Below are 17,539 nucleotides of genomic sequence, written 5' to 3'. Positions count from 1 at the left end.
TAAGAAGGTTCCGTTTTTATTGCAAAAACATATAGATTTTTATTTTTTTGACATAGAAAATACGTTGTTAATCTTTCAAGTAGTTGAAATTATTTTACTTTCTAAACTTTTTTTGTTAACGACGTGTATTATCTTTGAAGAAAAAATGTCAAAAGAAAACGACCAAAAAAATATTTTTTATCGCACGTTTTTTACTTACAATTCGTATCCGCTTAGATACATAGATAAAAAAAAATAAAAAAAATAAAAAACATGGCAAATTTATGAGAAATTAACCGCCGTAAAATGATGTGAACATGTACAGGTTGCCAGTCGCAACCATAGCCACTTCTCGTTTTATCCCAAACCAAAACGTTACCGCCCTTCTATAACCGAACGTCTGTGTGTGTGTGTCTATGGTGTCTATATACATAGACACACACAAACATATGTATATATCTACGACTTCTCAATATCTCGGTTCTTATCAAACACGCAACACAAAGCAATTAAATCGTTACATTCAAGGAGATTGAAACTCATTTTGGAAACAGTAATTTTTTCAAGATAATTGGAAAGAGGAATTATAATGAAAAATATTTTTTCTTCCATTTGTATATAAATAAACAACATGTTTATTATTATCGTCATTACTAAGGTACTTGTCAACAATAAACATATTAATCAAACGATCGACGAGATAACGACTATCGATTATTATCTGATTTGATTACCTACACGATATCGAAAAATCATTAACGTTCGCTCTTATATAGTAAACGCATTTGTCAATTCGATATTTGTACCTCGTCCGTTTTACCAAAGAAAATTCTTTTTTAAACAAATCAAACGGAAATCTACATATATATATAAATTTCATGTTTATATATATATATATATACGACATATGTGCAGTATATGCAAAAGATAAATTATGTATTATCGATAACGAATAAGAGAAATTCATAAAAAAGATTAGTTTCTTCTTTATTTCAATTAATGTGATTTATTTAGAAAGAACCAGTAGGAAAATACGATTCTTTCTTTTACGCAAATATAGTAGTATAAAAATGTGTAACGTGTCTTGATATCGCTAGTCGTATCATCAAAGAAAAACGGCAGCCTTCTCGCAGCGAGTATTTTCGTTGGTGTCGTGTTTGGATTCTTGTCGTTGATCCTATCATCACGTTTTCGTTGCTAGGCGCTCTGAGATTTGCGCTCTCACATATTTCCATGTCGAGTTTCCCGTTTATCTTACGACTGTGGCGAGGTTACGAAAACTGTGAAATTCTCTCGTCTCTCGGTGACGCATCTTCCTTGCGAACGAGAAAATCTTGCGGTATTTTTCCGTACGAATCGACAACAATGAAGTCTCGACACGGTCATAGAATGAATAAAGTAGTGTTCAAACTAGATTTTTCTATGTTCGAATTTCCGACGAACGAATGTGACTGGAAGAAAAATTCTAAAATCTTCCATTTATCGGAAATAAAAAAGAGCATAGTATCTTCGGTGTACACGACAAATTCATATTTATAGCCATGTCAGCACGTTCTTAAGTTTGATCGTATTAGAACCTACGAAAAACTATATATTTTCAAGATCAGCTAAACTATTTCCTAAGTTAAAATCAATATATCTGAGCTAAAATATAAAGAAAATATGTTAATTAAATATAAATTTACGTACCTGTTACGACGATACGAGATCGTTCGTCGAATCAATATTGTCATTAAATGTGATGAGATCAGAAGATTATATCGTCATTTAGAAGAAACGTATTGAAAGTTAAAAAATCGTTCTTCGAACGATGTTGAAGATGGATAAACAACTTACTGGTTACATGATACATCTAACCAGGTATTATTCATGGTATTATCCATGTTATCGTCGATATTCCCTAGAAAATCTTTCAGTATGCGATAACGTATAAATAGAGCCAAGACCTTAACTGTTATATACACTTTCTTGACTCTCATGTTGTTCATGGCTTCCCGATAAAAATCCACGGTAGTATCCATGATAGTACTTTTCCAAAGTATCAATTCTTGCTACATGAAACGTAAGAAATAAAGAGTTGCGTTACTATACTCGACGTGACTTTGATTGATTAAAAAAGATCATTCAAAGAAATGTAACCTGAAGTACGATCTGTTGACCTTGTTGCAGACATTCGCGTTTCATTTGTAACGATTGAAAACGTAATTTCCGTCGACAAGCTATACCTAACAATGTTTGATTGTTAAATATTATATATCACCAGCCGTTGGTCGCTGAAATCAATTTTGTACCAGCATCGCACTGGATGACGAAGCACGCTGAAGATGAGTTTGCTAAAGGATGAAAACAATCCGTTTACAAATACTCAAAGACAAAAAGAACATGAGAAATATGTACATAAAGAGAGTGAGAAATTTCGAAGAAACTCACGTATTCTAGAATCGATCCACAAAGTGGTATATAGTCGACGATTTATAAAGTATAAATCTCTACTTCCGCTGTTCATACTTACTCCCGTCCATTCAGTATAAGGTCTAAAGTATTGGCAGCAGCCAAAGACTTTCCATTTTCCACCTGAGCGGCTACTTGAGCCACGTTCTGAGCTACGACAGTTTTACGTAGATCTTCCCATGTCATGGTTAGCATCAGGTGGCTGAAACATGAGGTCAACGAGAGGTTTATCCAAGAAAAACTTTCCTGTCTCAACTTTCTCTCTCTCTCTCTCTCTTTTACATTTTGTCTCACATACATCCTTTTCTATCCTAGATGTTACGAAGAGGATGAATGCAAACTGCGATACGTAAGTACATAGTTACTCCCATATAATAGTCTCGCTCTAAAAATAATTCTTTCAAAAAACACGGGAAGAGATAACGACGAATACCCATGTACATTTTAACGCGAATCCTTTTCATTTCGAGATAAAAAACTAAGCTCATTTTTCGAAAGAAAAACACTTTCGTCTAATATTTTTCTGAACAAATACGTAGCAAAGTTCCTTTTTCATCGAGTTTAATCTAAGTTTAACTCTTCGAATTAATTAAAAAATTCATACGTTTTCAAATATGATAAATCTATAGAGAGAAAGAGAGGAAGATACAGAGCTTTGCATTCTTTAAAACGGCGAACGACTTTTTGTTAAATTCGTTTAAACTGATGCAAGAATCTAACAAAATTTTAACAAGAATAATTGCTAATAATAATAATGTTCGGTATCCAATCAACTTTTTTTCTCACGTACGCGCTTTTTTCTTTAGCATAGAATAAAACTACTGCATGATTCTCTCTGTGTCGAATAAAATATAACGGGTGAATCAGCGTACGAATTTGTAATAAAAACTTATTTAAGAATGCATAAAAGTCAGCGGACAGGATGATCCTATCTCGCAAAGGAAAGTTATTTGTAATTTTAATTCCGAGAAATCACCCTGTATATGCAGATCAATTGAAAATTTATTCCGATCACGATTTAATAAGCGAACATATGATATAAAAAGAAAAGAAAAATTGACATTAAGTCTCGCATTTTTAAGGGATGATGACGAAGATATATCCTTGACAATATCGTATTAAATTGTTGATTCGATTATGATTATCTGACGATACATACATACATATATACACACATTCTATCGCATTTGTGTCGAACAAGAAATGTTTTGCCGAAAATGGATGTCGCTCAATTATTGAATCTTTATAAACGTTTTAATGAACACTATCATCAACATACGTGTAATTTAGATAAATATTAATTAATAATCATTGAGCAAGACTCAGTAATAAGAAAATTAATTAGCTAAAAGCTCGTCGATAATATTAACGTAGGATAAATGGGATAAGAAATAAAAATCAAATATTTTTTATATTTTCCTTTTTTTTTCGTTATTATCGCCGTTCTTATCGTTGACACATACGTAATCTTAATAAGATAATACATATAGATAAAATATAAAATAATAAAGTCAAATAATTAATAAAAGGAATCGTTTATTAGATCTTCTTTATGGATTTAAAAAAAAAAAATCTAAATCCCCTAACAGATTTATTTTAGATAAATTGTTATGAGATGGAATAACATTTTGACGTACATAAGCGTACCCTTGCTCTCATTCTATTCACAATACTTTTTCTTAAAGACCATGTATCACTACAGAGAAAATTTAAAAAAGAAGAAAGAAAAAGAAAAAAGAATTAGTTCACCTTTACGAACCCTTAAACAACTGAAATTATATTATTATTACAGCTCAACTACAAACATAGCAAAGAAAAATATTTTTGAACTTCATCGTAGCTCCGACATTAACATACCTTTACTCGTCGACTTTGAACTTTGAAGCTTGCTTCTTTATGTCGTGGATGATATGGTTTGTTACTACTTTTCAGGAGAGAATGTCACATTTCTGATAAGTCGGACTTATGATAATATCATTCAAGAAGCCAAAAACTTTTGATACATGCTCGCGCTCCGACACTCGCAACGAGTGACTAGCCTATCTATTTCCGTAGGTAAGCAACGCCACCGGTGAATAGAATGTTAATCAGATGACATATCGGTATCGTTCAAATCGATTTTATCGACGGTTGATATCACATAACCAAATGATTAGAAAATACGTCATGAAAGCACTTGTTACTACGAAAGCAATATAGCGGCGTTGTCGCTATCATTGTCTCTTCATCGTCCTACAAAACGTTATAATACCGTAGTTCTATCATAAACATGACCGTGACCATTACGTATCTCTTTTCGGTTATTACACATGCTTAGAGACTAGCGAACGTTAGTAATTCAATTCTCTCCTTGTCGGGTATATTCTACAGCCAATATTCACGTTCACGATAAATCCTCGTTAATTGAAATTTATTTTGACGAAACGATAAAATCCGAAGATCCTTAAATATCAATATCGTCGTTTGTGAAGTGCGAAGATCCAATTTATCTCACAAAATATAACTGAAAATCACACGAATATAAAAGTAAGTGATTGCTATAAATGTATCCATAATAATCCGTATCCATCGCGTATATAACTACCTTACCAAAAATTATTTCGTAATGATCTCAGAATAATATAGTATTTGCGTAAATTCGTTCGGAATATTATCCGATTTTATAAGATATTTCGATCACGATAAATATCGTTATATCTATAATGTTCTTTTTTAGAATTTCTCAATCTGACGATATTTATGGAAATTCATGAACTACAGTGAACGTTAATTTGGTCAGACTAATCGTACATTTATATTACGTTATCATTAAGTAATATAAATGATGTTTGACTAAGTCCTTAGAGAAAAAAATCTACAAAAAAAATTGTACCAAGTTCTTCATGAATAGAACATAAAATACCAACAATGATATATAACTCAAAGGTAAGTTTTCAGTTAAACCATTTCGACCAGTTTTCTTTTATACACCTTTACTTTCCACAGGTTAAAAGGGATACCAAGGAGAAGAAAAAGGAAGAACGACGTCGGTAGGTCCGGTTGATTTATTCAAGTGGAGCAACGAAAGGAAATGAAAAGTAATCCTGAATTCGTTGCGAAATGACGATGTAAATGAATGCGTAAGTTCTCGAATTAATATTTCAATGACTCGAAATGAGAAAACACTCGCGTAATAATACAAATATTAAGGGCAAATAGAAAGAAAGATAAAAGAAAAAAAGACAAAGGAACATGTTTCATCGAATATTCGTATGAATTAATTGTTCTTATGTCCAAGTAGCAAATTGAAAAGGACTAATTTATACGTGTAATAAGAAAAACAAACGTAAATAATCGTTAGAATCTATATTTAATATATATATATGTGTATATGTATTAAAAAAAAAAACAACAAAGATTATCTTTCTTATCAAGAGGTCGATCAAATTTGCCAATAACAAGAAATATATATATATATATATATATATATATATCCGATAAATAGAAAAACATAATAGACAAATTCGTTGAAGGACAAATGAAATTAAATATTTCCAACTATAAAATTTTTCCGTTTTAATTATAAGAATGATCGTTATTATCTGATGTCCTCGTACGAAGGATTCTTAATACTTACATACATATCTACATTTCTCAAGGGGAATTAAACAACAAAGAGCTTTAGTAAACAGCGTCGCAAACTTGTCTCATTCTAAATAGATAATAGAAGACGCACGATCAAAAACAAAGTCAAATTTCGTTTCGCAAATAACATACTCGTGCTTTGTTATTCTATCCGTTCCTTTAGATTTCCATACATAAGTAATTTGAAACCGGAACGAGAGATTAAGCATAAATTTAGTAGAATTTTTTATTCTTTTAAACGAAATTCATCGGGTTGCATTGATTGTGCATTTTTCGGGTCAAGGATCGAAGAAAAAGATAGAAAAAAAAAAAAGGAAAAAGAGTAGAAAGTACATACACCAATTCTTCGTGATATAGACGCTACTTTTCTTAGAAAGAAAAATCTTTACGATGTAGAAATCCTTGATCGAAGGATCTACTGTTAAGATCTTTCTCTCTCTCTTGTTCTCCTTCTCTTCCTTCTTCTTCCTTAGCACGAATATAGGTAAACAGAACAACCGAAGGTCACATTTTCCTTTAGAAGAATAACAATAGTTCTGGTTTTTGTACATGAAATACACAGACCTGTACACAAGAGTACACTAATCTCTCCTCTCTATTCTTCTCCGTCTCTCGTCTCCTATTCTCTTTACTTTATATTCATAAGATGGCAAAATTGAGTAAACTAATTTCTAAAGTCTCTTAGTAAACTTTCTATTCTAAAATTTCTTTCTATTTTAAAAAATTTTTTTTTAATAACTATAATAAACTATAAACTATGGGTTCTATTTTCTAACGTATTTAGACCCTCCATTTGTTAGTGTAACAATATTTAAAGATTTACAGGGTTTTTCACGCTCAATTTTTAACATCTCATCCTGACTTCAAGATACTCTTAACAACTTTTCGTAAATTGTTTCCATTCTGAGTAAGAAAAAATCCTTTAAAAACGAACGGTATCCTTTGATTTATTAAAATATTTAACAATACATAACAATTACCATATATTTATTATACTTATCTTTTTGCTTCTATTTTCATTTCTATTTTTCGTTGTCCTTTTCATTTTTCTTTTTTTTTTTTACTTTAACTTTTTTATTACTTCAACGTTTAGTTTCGTTTTCTAGCCATCCTTAAGACCAATTTCGTTCAACGAATTTCTTTCAAGACATTTGCTATGTAAAAAAGAACACTTTTATTATTAAAATATATATTAAAGAATTTCATCGTAAAATAATAATTTAATATATAATTTAATATAACTTGATTCGAGTGATTTACATTCAAAAAGGAAAAAACCGAATGGAAACAATTGCAAATATCAAAAGAGTACAATTTATATAAAAGAATACAAAAATATTCTCTCGGCTTTAGTAGGTATTTTAAGCAGGGTTATTGAAATAAGAAATATAAATGATCGTTTAATCTCGAAGAATCTTTACAGAGAGTCACTTTTTCTTACTTACTTATTTGTTCGTATATAATGACCACTGGTATTAAATTTCTGGGATTAAAGAAACCAATGTCAGAAAAACATTAATCAACCCTTTAGAAATTCTTAAAGAATGTTACGGTAAATCGAAGGAAAGTCATTTCTTTTTTCTACATATATTGGTCAAAAAATATTTTCATTGTGTGTCAAGAATTGTCCACCAGATGTTATATTGTCGTTAGAACGATGTTCCCATAACGTATCGAGTCGTAATGCAAAGATATTTGTTCACGTAAATGTAAACGCATAAACATCTTATTTGCAAACTTCTTTGATAACGCAGTCGCGTTTTATTGATTCGATATATTTCTATCGTTGACTAACAAAAGTTTCCGATTAATTAGGAATATAGGAGTATAATTGTTGAATAGTTTGATTTTTATATCGTAAAACATTTCAACAACATAACTCTTAAATCTTATTTTACCGTGATCGTGATCGATCAGAGGGAAACGTATTTATAGTATATTGAACGTTTGATTAAACGAAAATTTATTCGAGACTCTAACCTTGCTATTAATACTATCATTACTATGAACTTTTCTAACGTTAGATCAATGAATATTTTTCGAAATTGACTGGATAAAAAAAAGCACCAAAATTGCTAAATTCGATTGGAAGTGTTAGAAAGTGTTAGAAAGAAGATACAATTAAATTTATCCAACTTTTTCTTTCATATATCTATTTTTCTTTATCGAGAATCCAAATTAGATGAGGTTTATGATTACATCGGTATATAGATATTTGCATATCGATCAGCAATTTATTGATATGCTCTTATTATTCAGTACGGTTTAACGTCCGATAGAAAAATTGTCCGTGAGTATTTGCTATTTTATATTATTTGCCATGGATAATTGTTTTATTTCCGATTGAAACGGATAAATTAATGTCGCGAGGAAATAAACTGGGTAATCAATTGATAACTTCAAATTGATCAAGCTTTTGATTAATAACGTTAACAATTCATTGATATTTTTGATGATATTCATAAGAAAATATAATAGATAATGTATAATCAAAAACACGGTATACTATGATCTGATCATTTTGTTAGATGAGTCTATTACTATAATTTGTTAATGACAAATTTTTGTCTCTGACAAAATAAATTGTGTGAAATAAAGAAGAAGAAATATTCAAAAATTCGATTTATTTCGACAATCAGTAATCTTTCAATTAATCGTGACTCTTTATATCATCGTCGTTTATTTTTTACTTTCTTGTATCATAAATAGTATATCGTATTAAATTTCATTTCATTGAAGATATTAAATTTGGGTTAATTTAACATAATAATTAATAGTTGCCATTAATATAATTTCTATTAATACTAGCACTGTATTCTTATTTCATTCAATAATCGATAAAATAAAATGCGGAATAGAAATTAACTTGATATAATGAATTTTATTGTTTTATATAAATAATAAATATATACTGGGATAGTATATATGTATATCTTTATATATTTATGGATATATGAATATCATCTGGATTTCGAAAAATCGTTAATTTAAAGTACACTTATATTGAGTCTAAGTTTTGAGCCAAAATCAAAGTGGTTTCCGAAACACACGTTTTTTTATTTTTAGTAAAGAAAACGAAGCATAAACTTACGATCGATCGTGATTCGTATTGTAAAAAATAAAAAAAAGATCAATTAGTCGGAAATAAATAAGGATTGTGCGTCAACATTAAAAATAAAAGATAAGAATAAGTAATTAATTGCTTGCATATAAACAAAAATTCTGTCAATAAGAAAACGTCCAATTGATTCGATAAAAGTAATCGATCGCCATCAAAGTTTAACTGAAGGTTCAGTCATTTTCATTATTTCTACGCTATATTATGCTATAAAAAATTACAAATATTTCATTTTTCTTCTTCGAAACAATAAAACATCTACTTCTAAAAATATATATATTTCTATATAATATTTACATGTTCTTTTCATAATAAATTCCTTTCAGAAAAATATAATTCTAAAATATAATCTCGTTCTTTATTTATATTATACTATATTTTGTATATATGTATATTATATCATTTTTATATAAAAAAAATGTACAAGTACGAAATCAGAAAGAATGATTCTCAGATAAACATTTTTTATCACCAAGGAACTTTACTTTTTTTTTCATATAATTTATTACATATACTTAGAAATTAATATACTATAGCTCTAGAAAATTAGAATTCTGATTAATAGAAGTTATGTTCAAACAGAAAAAGCTCAAGAGTTAAACTCTGCTGTTGCTATTAGTAATTATTATAGTTGTTATGTTTTCTTTTTCTATTAATACATTAAATATGAAATATTGAGAAAATTTCGTTAGACCACGCCTATCATAAGAAGAATAAAAACGTCATTTGCATATCGAGATGCAACAAAGAACAACGCTAAATGTGACTATAGTTTGAAAAAGTACTATAATTAGTTCTTTCGGGATATAATATAGGTAAATGTGATATATATATAGTTCAGATCATATAGTGTTTTATCTCAGAAAATTTAAGAAAAAGAGTAAAATAGCCGCGAAAACTTGAAATATAATTTATAATTAAGAATTATAGCTGCTAATGTTTTTTTCAATGATTTATATATTTTCAATAGAAAAAACCATGAAAATTAAACAGTTGAAAAAGAAATTATTAGAATAGTCTCATCATTATTTATGATATCATTAGCATAATATTGTACTAATATATTAAATATATTAAAAATATATAATGCAGGGAGGGACGGGGTTAGTACAAAATATTAAAAGCATATGTACATTATGTCATATAAATAAAAGCATGCTCTCAAAGTCGGTCAAAAGAACGAAAAAATAAATAAAAGTAGCAATAATTTATTGTGCAACAGATACAAAAATGTTATATTTTTTACAACTTTACATTCTTTTTTATTTTAAAATATAATGATAATAAATCATAATACTGTCTATATAAATAGTGATTCTATCAATTCCTATTAACTATTATTTTAAATAGATATATTAATCATCCATAACCAAGCATAACTCGCCAGTTACATATATTCACACGAATTCTTTAACATAGCATTTAAAAGCATGTAAAGATTTTTTAATATAAATTTAATTCTTTTCCATTATTACAATTTTTTACTTTCGCATAAATATGATAAAAGGGAAAATAATGGAAAATAAACGTGACAAAGTGGAAGAGAAAAAGTTTTTTAACAAAAACGATTTGTTCGAAGCTTCGATTTATATAAAAAGAAAAATCGAAATTGTTGGTGCATTAATATTCACATTTATCACAAATACACGAATCTTCGATGCTATCTACTGTATGTAGATTGCCAAACATTATATTACAATGTGACTAGAATAATGTCTTTTAATTTAAGTCACATCTAATATTGCAAGTGAATCTCAAAATAGATAATGATATTCAAAATTACCTTTAAAATAATATTTCGAAGGATCTTCTGTATATTTGAGGATCTTCTGATTTATTTTCCAATTAATGATCTTCCAAATAATTTTCCAAGGGGTAAAGATTGTTCTTTCGAATTTTGACGATGTTATGATGTTGTTTCTTCATCGGTTTTATTTTCCTTAGTACTCTATTGAAGATCAAGATTATACATTTTCTATTTTCATTTTAACAACATTTGTTCTTGTTGAGGCAGCCCTTTTTGATCACTTATGATATCGTTGCTACACGAAAATGATACCCTGGGATACTAATGTTTTTAGGATTTGTTAAATTTATGGTAACTGATCTGGTAACGCAAAATCGGTATAATTTCTGCAATATATAATGACCATGGATCGATCTGTAACATTAAAATCGTCAATCATCCTGTCCATTGATATTCTAACATATTATATCAGTGAGATATAATACATAGTCAAAATAAATAAAATAGCAGGAAGATCCTAAAGTAGAATACTTCGAAGGAAATTATCGTTTTTTACACGTGTTATTTGGTTCCAAATATCACATTTTAATAATTCCTTTCTGCTAATTCTCCACTACTAATCTCTTTCTTAGTCCATTATCGATATCATATTTATCGACAATTGGTAGCCGATTATGTAAACCATGGACATTCAATATCATCCCGGTAAACGAGTACTTATTACTTAAATCTAATTTATATTAATAACATTGCAGAGCAACAACCCATAGTATACTGATAGACGTTCAAATAATATTTTACATTGCTATCAAACATTGACTTGTTCACGCAAGAATAAGAACATCTATCACATTTGAATAGTTTTTTAATGAAATAATTTCCCAGATAATATTCCAAACATTGATCGTATCCCGAATAGGCGTTTTAAACTTTTTTTGTGGGTTGTCAACTATTATTAGCTATCAGCTGTGTTTCAACGATTCATATTTAACTACAACAATAAATTGACATTCTTGGCATCGACATGTTATTCTTGAGAATTTACTTGTGATATATGAAACCTATACTTTTCGAATCTTTCACTTTCGATATCTTCACGGGTGTAGGTGAAGTACGATTGTTACATTGTTAAAACTTTCCTAACTCTTATTTCAGTGAATCCATTTATTCCAATATTTAGGTAAAACTTGAATATTACTCTAATCGTTATTATGATTAGACAAATGTTGATTAATTCATTCTGTAAAAACAATAGCCAATTTCAAACTTATTATTTACCAATGAAACCTATCTTGTAATGAAAACATATATTCAATAGGCAAAACTTTTATGCTTGTATAATATTAACATTTGCTTAGTAATTAATTAATCTCATTAATATTAGCTAATATAACTTTTCTAATAAAACAACATCTTTCAACATACCTACTTAAATTCAGTTCGTCACAATCTAAATCTATATCATGTAGCTAACATCTGTATCATGTAGCATTATTCACCAGTTTCCATTAGTGATAGATCAATATTCCATAAATAATATCGATAATCTATATATATATTAATTGATATTACTATCCTTGAAAATGGAACGTAGATTGAATTCTATTCTGCAGACTTTCTGGATGATACTGCTGTCTTTTCTTCAAAAAATCTTAAAAAAGATACAGAATCCTAATATATTTGTCCAACAGAATTTCAGAATCGTTCTTCTTGTACTGCAATGATGTTTTTCTCTATTATTAAAAAGAATCAACTATTTTCATTTTCGATGATCGAGAAAATTCCATTGAATCTAGAAAAGTAATATTTTATTGATTGAGAAAGGGAAAATTTTGGGAACATTAGAACAGAAGGAAGGATGAGAAATAGCTACTTATATATCTATAAAAATAAACATACTTGAAAGCTTACTAGTATAGGACAATAAAATAATAGAAAAAGGAAAAAATAGGAAATAGACAATTCAGACGATTATTCATTACAATTCTATCAATATTATCCCAAGTGTGCATAGAAATGGTAGGAATATTATTACTACTTATCCATAGTTCATTGCCATTATTTTTACAGCTGTTTATTCAAATTTTCAATTACTTTTTCGCTATTACAATATCTTTTCATATCAAAATTTGCATGAAACAAAGGAAAATTACTAATAAAGCGGATATCTGTTTGAGCCACATGTATTAAAGGAACCATTGTTGGAAAATTCGTAAAATTATATCTCGCGAAATATATCCTTAACCGAATAGTTACACTTTATGTATTAAGAAGATAAAAATGTTAGGTCAAATGTAAAAAAGGATAATAAACTGAAGGTTAAAGCTATTACCAATGATGTATAAGCTATAAATAAACCTTCAGTTACTATGAATTTTCTACCGTACAGCTCCTTTTTCCATTGGCAAGGGACATCAAAAAAAAGTAAAAAGGAAAAGTAATGTCGGTTTTAAGTTAGGGTTTAAATGGATCAACAATAGAAATGAAAAATGATATTTTTGACTTTTCGCCAGATCTCATTGTCACGTACTTTATCTACGAACCGGATGTTATAAAAGAATGCTTGTCAATCATCTGTGACGTTTCAAAGAGAAAGAGAAATTCTATTTTCAAGAACATTTTATTTTCGATCAAATGTCGAATTTTCATAAATAAAAAAGTCGTGACAAAGGGACGATGGAAACGATATAAAATACATGAATGCTCGAATATCATTCAAATGATTTTCAAGAAATCTCTTTCGCGCATCTTCAAGAAAATTTATATAAATCAGTTGTTTTACGTTAAATTAAAAAATCAAAAATATATAACTCGCTCGTGCTCGATAAGAAAAAGACGCGAAAATAATCTTGCAAAAGTTATTTTGAAGTCGATGAAATTTTTTAGGAACAAGATATTTCAATGAGCGAAAAAAACGTAATCGACGAATTCGTAAAAGTAAATTAACTAAAACGTTCCCGATCGAGAAAATATTTTACATTAAAATAACGACCTCGTATAAAGTGCTCACCATTCTCAAAAGTACATATTTCTCAAAAAATATTAAACAGCAAAGAAATTTAATAAACATTGTAAGAATAACGCGTCTTAATTTCAAATAGATTATACAAAACACAATCAAAGACAAAGTCAAAATTCATTTCGCGAAAAACATAGTTTTACTCTCTTTTTCTAAATATTCCTTTTATTTCTATACATAAGTAATTAGAAGACGGAACGAGACGTTAAAAGGAAATTCTATCGAATTTTGAATTGCTCTAAATAACATTTTTCTAATAGTGCACTCTTCTGGACAAGAATCGAAAAAGGAAATATAAAGAAAAAATAGTAAAAAATAAAACATACATATCTCTTCTACAGAATGTAGATGCTGCTCTTCTCAGAAATAAAAATTTTTACGATGTAAAAACTTTGAATCGATTTCTTCTTCTTTCTTTATGTAAGCTTATGTATATATCACATCGAAACAGTCAAAGGTTATTGACTCCCTTTCAAAAATAATATAACAGTTTAGATTTCTTATAAATAGTGAAATACACAAAGTCATATACAAACATAGGTAAATCTCTGTTCCTCTCTTTACTTCAAACTCAAATATTAAAATTTAACTAACAATTAATTTCTAACTTCTAAAATGAAATAATTTATTTGAACTTACGCTTAAACTATTAGTTCCTGTCCGTAACACACTTTGTCAGTCAGATCGTCGAACTAATAATTTTTACGAATTTATAGTCTTGTTCGTTACCCCACTTTCGATTATCTTTTACCCCTACTCTCTGAATTTCTCGCGAATTGTTTCCGCCCCCAAGTATCTTACTCGACGTTCATAACGTCATAACTTATTAATAACGAATCATATCATTCTGTTTACCGTTATTTTTCTTCTAAGATATCTAAGCGCATAATCCTTTTCCCTCCGTTCGTTTCTTTTGTGTCCTTTCACTGTGTCTTTAAATACTTTTATATTTATTTTTGATTTTTTGCCATCCTTAAGGTCATTCGATGAACGATTCTCTATAATTTTTCTAATACTCAATTATTAACCGTATCATTTTTTTCTATAATATATATTATTATCGAAGTATATGACAAAACATTTCATCGAAAAAAATAATATATCAAATCGATTAGAGCGACTTATATTCAAAATAAAATAACCAGTGGAAACAATTATTGCAAATTTTATAAGTATAAAATCAAAAAATTTTTTCTCAACTTTAACGATCCTATGCTGGATTATATTCAATAACAGATTTAAATCAAGATTTGTATATATACATAAAGTATAGAAATTTTTTGATTATTTTAGGGGAAAGAAAAAAATGAACAGTTGACAAAATTTTATCAGAAAATTCTACTTAACTCTTTATCATCGTAATTTTGTATATCCCCGGCCCAACCTACCTCTTTTTCTTTATTTCTATATTTAAAAAATTTTTTTACATTGACCATTTGATGGCTATCAATAATTTAATTATTCTGTGATAAATGACAAGAATTTTAATAAAAAAAGACATCGATTATCATGAATGTTAATATAGCGACAATGTTGTGCGGCTTAATAAAAAAATCGTTTGAACAAATAAAATTTTGTAAGAAAAAAAATATAATAGCTCTTTGTTGTTAATTTTTCTTATTAGAAAATCTTACAATATATAAAATGCGACATATCTTTGACTATACAAAAGACTAGACAAATTAAACTATTGCGAATTATTATTAAAATACTTCTTGGAAAGGACAATTAGTATTATTATACCATCTTTCGTTATTATATATAATACAAATATGATAATAAATTTTTGTATGATGAAAAACATTGAAAAATTTGTATATTGAAAAATATTGTAATATTATGATGAACAGTTTTGTATATTAAAAAAATTTTTCTATGATGAAAATCTAATTTAATTACTACAGTTTAATCGAAAATACAAAATGTTTTGACCAAAATGTATACGTATTAAATGTATCAAAGAAACATAATTTTTCCAAAAATGTCCTGTTAAAATCTTCGCAGAGAAATCGATGTAACGCATAATACGTAGATCATTTCATAAGGATGGAATTCTTAAGGATTATCTAGGAAATTCAATCAATTATACGTCTTTTCATTTAAATTCGATACTTGAAATTTTATAAATGCTACGTTGTAACAATATAGAGATTTTGAAATTATATGTCCATACATTGCGATTGAAATTATCGAAAGTGTTTTAATAAAACATAAATATAATAAAACAAAACGTAGATCCAGGAAATAATTTAACCTTGAATACTTAAGAATTATACTTTAGCGCAGTTTTTTCGATGATAACTGTAATATGAAATATTAAGCATAATAAAAATTTGTTGTCCTTGAATTATGATACATTGGATATATTCTATATTATTATATGTCATGTTTAACAAAAAAAAATCGTTATTCAAAATTGTATTATATTTAATACTAAGTAATCCTATGTACTAACTAAATGTCATGTTCATAGCGATAAAATCGTTATCATTCAATTGACCTACTAATACAAGAATAAACAAACAAAATATATTCTATGCCGTATTTTTTGGACTCAATGTTTAAAATTTAAACCAATATGTTTTTTGTTATATCAAACGGACGGCAAATTAAATATTACATTTATTAATACTTCAAACTACTTTTATTTTATATATAATAGATATATTTATTGATTTTTCTTAAAATATTTAAATATTTATATAAAAAATTTACAATAAATTGATAATGATCCGAAAATAAATTGTGCTTAATAATACTATAATTATTAGACATATTTTATATATCGAAAAAAACATGTTTACAAATATTCCGTTTCTCTGTTTTTTTTTTTGTTCGAATTTTGTTCAGAATTATTTATTTTTATTTTTAAAAAGTTTACTTTGGGAATTACAGATCTTTAAAATGCAAAAAAAAATATTATATCTTATATTTTATCGTAATAAGTAAATTTTTTTCTATTTTTAGCAGTCTCTATTCAATTGAGTATAAAAATAGACGAACAGAAATAAAAAATTACCAACAAATGTTTTCAAAGTTTCCAAAGTATTTAACAAAAAGGTTGGGTCCAGAAATTATTCAAAATGTCAAGATTTACAAACCCTTTAAAAATATCTTTGAAAAATACTTTTCTCAAAGGTACTAGAAAAGGTTCGTACACGTTATCCGTATTGGTACACATTTTAACTTTACAAAGTTTCGGGTAATTTCAGAAAATTTATGACGTCTACCATCCAGTTCATTTTTATTGTAGCTCGTTCACTATAGGAGAACAAATACCAACTTGATCTTCTATATTCTTAATAACAGAGTTACCCATAGAGAAAGTTGACCTGTTATTTTCTAAAAATTCCGTTATTTTTCTTGACGAAGGAGTAACGTTCCTTTGTAAAAGAAAGACAAGAATCTGTCTTTTTAATCCGTTTGTCAAAATTCATGGTATATTCAAAAATCTTTAAAAACATGTGAATTTCTCAGTTTTCTCTCCTTTCCTTTTGAAAAAGGTGTACCATTTCTTCAATAGAAAATATATGACACTGAGAGAACAGTGTTCGAAAGACTTAACAGGATCATAAAATCAACTGTAAGATGTGTTCAATTC

The 17,539-nt window shown here is 28.0% G+C and overlaps 3 long non-coding RNA genes across 4 annotated transcripts; 1 reads left to right on the top strand and 2 right to left on the bottom strand.

Moving 5' to 3' along the window:
- Window positions 1–632: 632 nt before the first annotated feature.
- Window positions 633–4,444, bottom strand: LOC127067090 (uncharacterized). 2 transcript variants are annotated; one of them, XR_007782551.1, is made up of 5 exons: window positions 4,288–4,444; window positions 2,410–2,632; window positions 2,119–2,312; window positions 1,669–2,030; window positions 633–1,566 (listed from the first exon to the last, which is right to left on the bottom strand). It is a non-coding gene; the product is annotated as an uncharacterized LOC127067090 (long non-coding RNA). The 2 variants fall into 2 exon arrangements; XR_007782552.1 differs by having other exon boundaries at window positions 633–1,556.
- Window positions 4,445–4,663: 219 nt separating this feature from the next.
- On the top strand, window positions 4,664–11,642 carry LOC127067088 (uncharacterized). Its single transcript, XR_007782549.1, has 3 exons — window positions 4,664–4,956; window positions 5,147–5,355; window positions 5,416–11,642. It is a non-coding gene; the product is annotated as an uncharacterized LOC127067088 (long non-coding RNA).
- Window positions 11,643–11,756: 114 nt separating this feature from the next.
- Window positions 11,757–14,844, bottom strand: LOC127067089 (uncharacterized). The gene is made up of 3 exons (XR_007782550.1): window positions 14,265–14,844; window positions 12,345–12,711; window positions 11,757–12,159 (listed from the first exon to the last, which is right to left on the bottom strand). It is a non-coding gene; the product is annotated as an uncharacterized LOC127067089 (long non-coding RNA).
- Window positions 14,845–17,539: the final 2,695 nt, after the last annotated feature.

This window comes from Vespula vulgaris, chromosome 10 (genome assembly GCF_905475345.1).
Source record: "Vespula vulgaris chromosome 10, iyVesVulg1.1, whole genome shotgun sequence".
Classification (NCBI taxonomy): Eukaryota; Metazoa; Arthropoda; class Insecta; order Hymenoptera; family Vespidae; genus Vespula; species Vespula vulgaris.
Note: the sequence above shows the minus strand (reverse complement) of the source record. Positions and strands in the feature narration are given on the sequence as shown.